This window comes from Natator depressus, chromosome 13 (genome assembly GCF_965152275.1).
Source record: "Natator depressus isolate rNatDep1 chromosome 13, rNatDep2.hap1, whole genome shotgun sequence".
NCBI lineage: Eukaryota > Metazoa > Chordata > Testudines > Cheloniidae > Natator > Natator depressus.
Window position 1 is genome coordinate 40653121 of NC_134246.1, and position 9156 is coordinate 40662276.

Consider the following 9156-nt stretch of genomic DNA (forward strand, 5'->3'; position numbering starts at 1 on the left):
ATGCACACAGAAATATTCGAAACAGGATAGATAAACTCAGAGATAATGACCACAGACCAGAATTTAGGCTTTGAGACAAATGCAGTGATAGAGACAGGGTTATCTCCTTGAAGAAAAGACTTTTCTCAGGTTGTCTAATGGAATCTTACTCTGCACAAACAGGATCAGAATAGCCAAGACCAAAACCACTGTGCTAAGTCCTCACATCAAAAAAGAATTGATCTGCCTCTGTATCCAGCAGTCTCTGTGCAGGGAAGAGAACGTTTCAAGCCACAGGAAAAGCCTCACAAAGGTTTATGCAGTCTCTGAGCTCGGGACCCCACCTCCACGAATCCCACACAGCTGACTACATACAAGTGACTGTCTCTGCTCTGCAAACGCTTCTGGTTGGTGCTGCCAGAGATGCTCGAGCTTGAGGGCTTGGGGCAGGTAGGTAGGTGGCAGAAGGGAACAGAACCCGTGGGGTGGGAAAATATTGTCATTTGTATTATTTCTTAGAATCCGCTGTGCCCCCTAGGAACAAAGCGTCTGCAGGGGAGGGAAATCATGGTATCAAATGGGGGGTTCTGATAACTTTGCAGGTCAGGCAGCTTTCTGTACACACATCTATCCCAACACAGAGAGGACTTTCCCCTCATCTATCTATCCCTCGGTAGGCAGTGCAGAGTTGTGTTGCTGTAGCAACACAGTGATTGTCTTATAAATACTCTGGTTGTATTCTTTCTTTATTTTTTCCTTTTCACATGCCGATAATAGTCACATTCAAATAATACAACAGAGGTTCTGATGTCATAGGAAAAGTTGGTTTATATTCATGGATTTTTTAACCTCTTATTGTGCTTCATGGTTCCCTCTGAAGGGGATTTTCCTAGAACTTTTTCTGAAGGATCAAATCTCACTTGTCACCTAGGTAAACAATTAGTCACACAGAGACCTTTGTAACTTGGCCCCAAATGTTTTAGTCATCTCTTATCTTCCCTGATCTCCCCTCTCCTCCCCACAACATGGAAGCACACCCCATATCCCCCTGCCCCATCGCCTACACACATAGCCTGGAGTGTAGTATTTATTGTATGGGGCTAGTCTCTAAGGTGCCACAAGGACTCCTCATTGTTTTTGCTGATACAGACTATCATGGCTACCACTCTGAAACCTGTCACCATGCAAGGCACTGAATTTAGCCATATGAAGTGGAAATCCATCAACTTCATGAAAAAAATCATGCAGATACAGACAGACATCATCTTCTTTTCCAAATGCAAACAGATGGACATAACACCAAGAGGACTGAAGGTAAAAAATCCATTACAATCAACATACCACTCAGACTATGGTGAGCGATTGTGCCACACACTCTCAAAGAAACTGCAGAACCACCTGATCAACATCCTGTACAGCAATCAGGAGAAGATCAAGAATGAGATCTCAAAACTGGAGACTCTCGTAAAAAAACCCCAACCTTCCACACAAACGTCCTCGTGGCTGGACTTTACAAAAACTAGACAAACCATTTATAACACACACTTTGCTTCTCTACAGAGGAAAAAGGACACTAAACTATCTAAACTCCTACATGCCACAAGGGGCCATAACAGTGGTACCCTTAACTCACCCAGCAATATTGTTAATCTGTCCAGCTAGACTCTTAGCTCGGCAGAAGAGTCTGTCCTATCTCTGGGCCTCAGTTTGCCCCACCAGACCCAAGAACATGATACATTTCCACCACACCACTGAACAGCACACTAACCCACAGAAACCTTCCTACCAACTCTAAAAGAAGAAGGATTCTTCATGGACTCCTCCTGAGGGTTGAAACAACAGATTAGACTTCTACATGGAGAGCTTCTGCCAACCTCCATGGGCTGAAATTGTGGAAAAGCAGCATCACTTGCCCCATAACCGCAGCCGTGCAGAACACAATGCCATCCACAGCCTCAGAAACAACTCTGACATTATAATCAAAAAGGCTGACAAAGGAGGTGCTGTCAACATCATGAATAGGTCGGAGTATGAACAAGAGGCTGCTAGACAACTCTCTGACACCACATTCTACAGGCCATTGCCCTCTGATCCCACTGAGGGTTATCAAAAGAAACTGCACCACCTGCTCAAGGAACTCCCTGAAGAAGCACAGGAAGAAATCCACACAGACACACCCCTACAGCCCCATCATCTCAGGCATTGGCACTCTTACAGCAGGATTGTCTGGCTATGTGGACTCTCTCCTCAGACCCTACACTCCCAGCACTCCCAGCTATCTTTGAGACACCACCAACTTCCTGAGGAAATTACAATGCATTGGTGATCGTCCTGAAAACACCATCCTGGCCACCATGGATGTAGAAGCTCTTTACACCAATATTCCACACGGGGCTGGACTACAAACTGTTAAGAACAGTATCCCTGATGAGGCAACAGGACACCTGGTGGCTGAGCTTTGTGACTTTGTCCTCACCCACAACCATTTCAGATTTGGGGACAACATATACCTTCAAATCAGTGGCACTGCTATGGGTACCTGCATGGCCCCACAATATGCCAACATTTTTATGGCTGACTTAGAACAATGCTTCCTCAGCTCTCATCCCCTAGTGTCCCTCCTCTTCTTATGCTACATTGATGACATCTTCATCATATGGACCTATGGTAAAGAAGCCTTTGAAGAATTCCACCTGGATTTCAACAATTTCCACCCCACTATCAACCTCAGCCTGGACCAGTCCACACAAGAGATCCACTTTCTGGACACTACAGTGGAAATAAGTGATGGTCACATAAATACCGCCCTACACCAGAAACCTACTGGCCACTGTACTTACCTATATGCCTCCAGCTTTCATCCAGACCACATCACATGATCCATTGTCTGCAGCCAAGCTCTAAGATACAACCGCATGTACTCCAATGCCTCAGACAGAGACAAACACCTACAGGATCTCTCTCAAGTGTTCTTAAAACTACAATATCCACCTAGGGAAGTGAAGAAACAGATTGACAGAGCCAGAAGGGTACCCAGAAGTCATCTACTAAAAGACAGGCCCAACAAGGGAAATAACAGAACACCACTGGCCATCACGTACAGACCCCAGCTGAAACCTCTCCCGCACATCATCAGTGATCTACAACCTATCCTGGAAAATTATCCCTCACTCTCCCAGACCTTGGGAGGCAGGCCAGTCCTCACTCATAGATAGCCCCCCAACCTGAAGCAAATACTCACCAGCAACTACACACCACACAACAGAACCACTAACCCAGGAACCTATTCTTGCAACAAAGCCCGTTGCCAAATCTGTCCACATATCTTTTCAAGAGACACCATCATAGGGCCTAACCAGATCAGCCACACCTTCAGGGGCTCATTCACCTGCACATCTACCAATGTGATATATGCCATCATGTACCAGCAATGCCCCTCTGCCATGTATATTGGCCAAACCAGACAGTCTCTACGCAAAATGTCCACAAATCAGACATCGAGAATTGTAACATTCAAAAACCAGTAGGAGAACACTTCAATCTCCCTAGACACTAAATAACAGACTTAAAAGTCACCATTCTTCAACAACAAAAATTTCAGAAAAAGACTTCAAGGAGAAATTGCAGAACTGGAATTAATTTGCAAACTTGACACCATCAAATTAGGCCTGAATAAAGACTGGGAGTGGATGGTTCATTAAAAAAAGTAATTTTCCCTCTGTTGATACTCGCACCTTCTTGTCAACTGTTTGGGAATGGGCCACATCCACCCTGAATTGAAATGGCCTCATTAGCGCTGACCCCTCACTTGGTCAGGCAACTCCCATCTTTTCATGTGCTCAATATTTATACCTGCCTACTGTATTTGTCACTCCATGCATCTAATGAAATGGGTTTTAGCCCATGAAAGCTTTTGCCCAAATAAATTTGTTAGTCGCTAAGGTGCAACAGGACTCCTCTTTGTTTTTGCTGATATAGACTAACATGGCTACTCCTCTGAAACCTTTCCCAAAAGAGTTAATCCCTACTGCACATTTAATTATCAATTGCAAAAGACTGGTGTTACCAGGCGGTGAAGTGAAATCTTATTTATTTAGACTCAATACTCACTAAATGGGGGGAGTTTCATTTTGCAGAGTGTGATATGCTACATTTGTGAATCTTTTTCTTTTCTAGCACTATCTGTGGTCACTTCACAATTTTATCTGTCTGTCCATCTATCGATCCCTCATCACATAAACATCAAAGTATCTGGGAATATTGTAGTTTTTGGTAGAATCATAGAAGTGGAAGGGTCCTCAAGAGGTCATCAAGCCCAGTCTGCTGCACTGATGGCAGGACCAGCACCATCTAGACCATCCCTGACAGGTGTTTGTCTAACCTGCTTTTAAAAATCTCCAATGATGGAGATTCCACAACCTCCCTAGGCAATTTATTCCAGTGCCTAACCACCATGAAAGTTAAGAATTTTTTCCTAAAGTCCAACCTAAACCTCCCTTGCTGCAATTTAAGCCCATTGCTTCTTGTCCTATCCTCAGAGGTTAAGGAGAACAATTTTTCTTCCTCCCCCTTGTAACAAACTTTTAGATATTTGAAAACTGTTATCATGTCCCCTCTCAGTCTTCTTTTTTTCAGACTAAACAAACCCATTTATTTCAATCTTCCCTCATAGGTCAAGTTTTCTAGACCTTTAATCATTTGTGTCACTCTTCTCTGGACTTTCTCCAATTTGTCCACATCTTTCCTGAAATATGGTGGCCAGAACTGGACACAACACTCCAGCTGAGGTCTAATCAGTGCAGAGTAAAGTGGAAGAACTACTTCTCCTGTCTTGCTTACAACACTCCTCCTAATACATCCCAGAATGATGTTTGCTTTCTTGCAACAGTGTTGCACTGTGGACTCATATTTAGCTTGTGATCCACTCTGACCCCTAGATCCCTTTCCGCAGTACTCCTTCCTAGGCAGTCATTTCCCATCCTGCATTTGTCCTTATTGAATTTCATCCTATTTACCTCAGCCCATTTCTCCAGTTTTTCCAGATCATTTTGAATTTTCATCCTATCCTTCAAAGTACTCACAACCCCTCCCAGCTTGGTATCATCTGTAAACTTAATTAGTGTACTCTCTATGCCACTATATAAATCATTGATGAAGACATTGAAAAGAACCGGACCAGAACTGATCCCTGTAGAACCCCACTCGTTAGGCCTTTCCACTCGAACTGTGAACCATTGATAACTACTCTCTGGGAGCCGTTTTCTAACCAGTTATGCACCCGCCTTATAGTAGCTCCATCTAGGTTGTATTTCCCTATATTTTCTTAATGAGAAGATCATGCGAGACTGTATCAAAAGCCATTCTAAAAAGTCTAGATATACCACATCGGCTGCATCCCCCCCCATCCACAAGGCTTGTTATATCTGTGGTCACTTCACAAATGCAATGGAGGCTGGTGCTATAAGGTTTATCTGTCTGTCCATCTATTGACCCCTAATCACACAAACATCGAAGCATCTGGGGATATTGTGGTTACTTTCCTGGTTTCACCTTTAAACCTGCTTCATCTTTTTTCTTTTCTGAATTTGGTTGCCTTATAATACTGCCTAAGAGTCCAACTTTCTCACGTTGAAGGAACAGCCAATCCCTGGGTGGTGTGGTAAGGCAGGAGAGATTAATAGTTTCTTATTTTAAAAGACGAGGCTATTTTACATGGTTTGCCTACAGGACATAGCTGCTAAAACATTAAGGTGATGGGGAACATTATAAAAATGATGATAGATGGGTGGATGGATGGATAGATAACGGGCCGGGTAGGATAAACCAGTGGAGGTTCCACTTGAGAGGGAAACTCATAGCGTGACCCAAAACACATTGACCTCAACATGAGTCTGTCCTCAGGCCCTAAATTCGGATTTTCTAAGGAACCTGGGGGAGTTAGGCGCATTGGCGCCGACTCTGTGGTTGCTCCGGGGCTGGAGCACCCATGAACAAAATTAGTGGGTGCTCTGCGCCCACCGGGAAGATCCGCTGTTGGCAACTGCCAATCAGCTCTTGAGCATGCGCAGCGGCCCTCATCAGCTCTTTGGCTGGCTGCGGCCAATCAGCTGTTTGGCGCCAAGTCCCCGCCTGTCAGCTGTTTCCCCTGCAGCTGCTGAAGCTCCCAGCGGGCTCCCACCGCAGGCAGGTGTGAGGCCTTTTAATTTCCAGAGCAGAGGGAGCTGGGCTGGGGGGACTTGCACCCAGGGCACGGCAGCTTCTGGGCTAACAGCAGAGGGGTGGGGGAGTTGGGGGGGGGGGCAGCCCCTCGGCAGGGGGCTGGAGGGAGATGGGCGGACAGCTTCTCGGCTGGCCCCAGGAAGCTGCTGGGGAGAGTACGGGCCGGGGGGTGTCTCAAAGACGGAGCCAGCCATTCTCAGCCCACCCTGGTGTCTCCCCCAGGATCTGTGCCCCGCTCCAGCCAGGAGAAACCAGCTGTGGACCCCCTTAGTGCTGGGCAGGGGGACAAACCAAAAGACATGGCTCCTTTAAGAAAAGTTTGCCCTTGTGTCTGATGAGTGAGCTTGGGCTGCGGCCAGCAGCTCACCCGCTCCCCGTGCTGCATCCAGCCAGTCGGGTGCGCCCAGCCATGGCCAAAGGTGAGAGGGGCTTCACTGAAGCCCCAGGTGCAAATGAGCAGCATCCCCCAGCTCGGACCCTGCCTGTGCCCGGCTCTGGGGCTCCCAACCCCTATGGTTCTGACCCAGGTCCCGGGGCTCCGCATCCCTTCCCCCGTGCGTGGGGGGATAGGAGGGGGCAACACACCACCAGTACTTCTAGCCGCGTCCTCCCCGCGGGCTCTTCTCCAGGGCCGGCTCTCACGCCTGGCAAAGTAAATCTTGCCTAGCCCAAAGCTGTCTCTCCCGCCCCCAATCCCGGATCAAGCCTGCCTGAGGGGCTTTTCCTCCCAGAGAGGAAGTTTATCCCCTCCCTCGCCAATCAGCATCCCCTCCTCCCCACGTCAGGAAGGATTGATTCCCTTCCCCTGGAGCCATTCCCGCCCTAGACCCCCCGCAGCTCCCGGGGATTCCTTCCCTTGCATCCACACCCCTGTACCAGCTACATGTCAGGAGCCGCTGCCTCGCTCCACCTTGGGACACCTGAGCTGCAGCCGATGGAGGAAGCAACCGTCATAGAATCATAGAATCATAGAATATCAGGGTTGGAAGGGACCCCAGAAGGTCATCTAGTCCAACCCCCTGCTCGAAGCAGGACCAATTCCCAGTTAAATCATCCCAGCCAGGGCTTTGTCAAGCCTGACCTTAAAAACCTCTAAGGAAGGAGATTCTACCACCTCCCTAGGTAACGCATTCCAGTGTTTCACCACCCTCTTAGTGAAAAAGTTTTTCCTAATATCCAATCTAAACCTCCCCCATTGCAACTTGAGACCATTACTCCTCGTTCTGTCATCTGCTACCATTGAGAACAGTCTAGAGCCATCCTCTTTGGAACCCCCTTTCAGGTAGTTGAAAGCAGCTATCAAATCCCCCCTCATTCTTCTCTTCTGCAGACTAAACAATCCCAGCTCCCTCAGCCTCTCCTCATAAGTCATGTGCTCTAGACCCCTAATCATTTTTGTTGCCCTTCGCTGGACTCTCTCCAATTTATCCACATCCTTCTTGTAGTGTGGGGCCCAAAACTGGACACAGTACTCCAGATGAGGCCTCACCAGTGTCGAATAGAGGGGAACGATCACATCCCTCGATCTGCTGGCTATGCCCCTACTTATACAGTCCCCGTCCCCCCCCACCCCCACCCCCATTCCTCCGCCTTTGGCCATGGCCCCACCAGGGGCTCCCCTCCCACAAAGGTTGCAGAGTGTGTGAGGGAGTCGGGGGTGGGCTGCAGCCCCGGTTACTGGGAGGAGCTGGAGCGACACAGCCTCCCCACGCAGCAGGATGAAGGAACGGGCCGTTTCCGTGCTGGGCAGTTGAATTAAATGTCTCTCTCTGGCTCGGGGTGGGCACCTTCTGGGCTGGCCGCAGGGGGCGGGGCTGGGGCTGGGGGGAGACAGAGCTGCTTTGAGTGCGTGGCTGGGAGCGGGTGCTAAACAGAGCCACCAGGAGGTGGGCAGCAGAGAGAGAGAGATGGGAAAAGGGACACCGGTGGAGAGCAAGATCTGGGAAACATCAGGAAGGGGTTTCAGAGTAGCAGCCGTGTTAGTCTGTATTCCCAAAAAGAAAAGGAGGACTTGTGGCACCTTAGAGACTAACAAATTTATTTGAGCATAAGCTTTCGTGAATGCATCAGATAAAGTGAGCTGTAGCTCACGAAAGCTTATGCTCAAATAAATTTGTTAGTCTCTAAGGTGCCACAAGTCCTCCTTTTCTTTTCACCTATGGTTAGGCGCCCTAATGCCGCTGAAGGACGTCTTTTTCTAGACTTCTTTAGAACCCCCTCTAAAACGTTCAATTCCTTCTTTCTGGCTTCTTACCTTCTCCTCTCCCCACCCCGCTTGTCTCCCTCCCCACCTACACACACAAATACGCAGTATGGGATTTATTGTACGGGGGCCGCCCCTGGCTGTCACACTGTGTCTCTCCGAGCACAGTAATACACCGCTGCGTCTGCCAGCCTCATCCTGCGCAGGGCGAAGGTGCTGTTTTCTTTATCTTTGGAGATATGCAAGGTTCCCTCTGGGTCGGGGCTATGAGCGGTTCCACTGAATCCAGTCACTATAAATTCGGGTCCTCGGTTCGGAAACTGCCGGTACCAGAATATATTATCACGGCTGGCTGAGGGGTGAGAGCAGGTGAGGTTCAGTTCAGCTCCCTCCAAAGCTTCTGCTGAGACCGGCTGCTGGATTTCGGCTCTGCCCCTGGCGCCTCGGCAAGAAAACCAGACAGAGAATTAAGAATTAAGAGAATTAAGAATTAAGAATTAAGTGAAAATTAAATTTCTAAGGAACTTTAGGGTAAATTCCCCCTCCACAATCCCCATCCTTCCTGGGACTGTCATGCCTGCTTAAACATCTAGGAAGAGAGAATGAAGGAGGGAAGGGGGAAGATAGAGGGGGTGTATTGGGTTAGATGGATGGATGGATGGATATCGGAAACACGAAATCTTACTCAAAACAAGAACCAGCACAATCGCTGAGCCCCTGATAGTTCCCATCATCAGAAAAAAATCTGGGTGTCT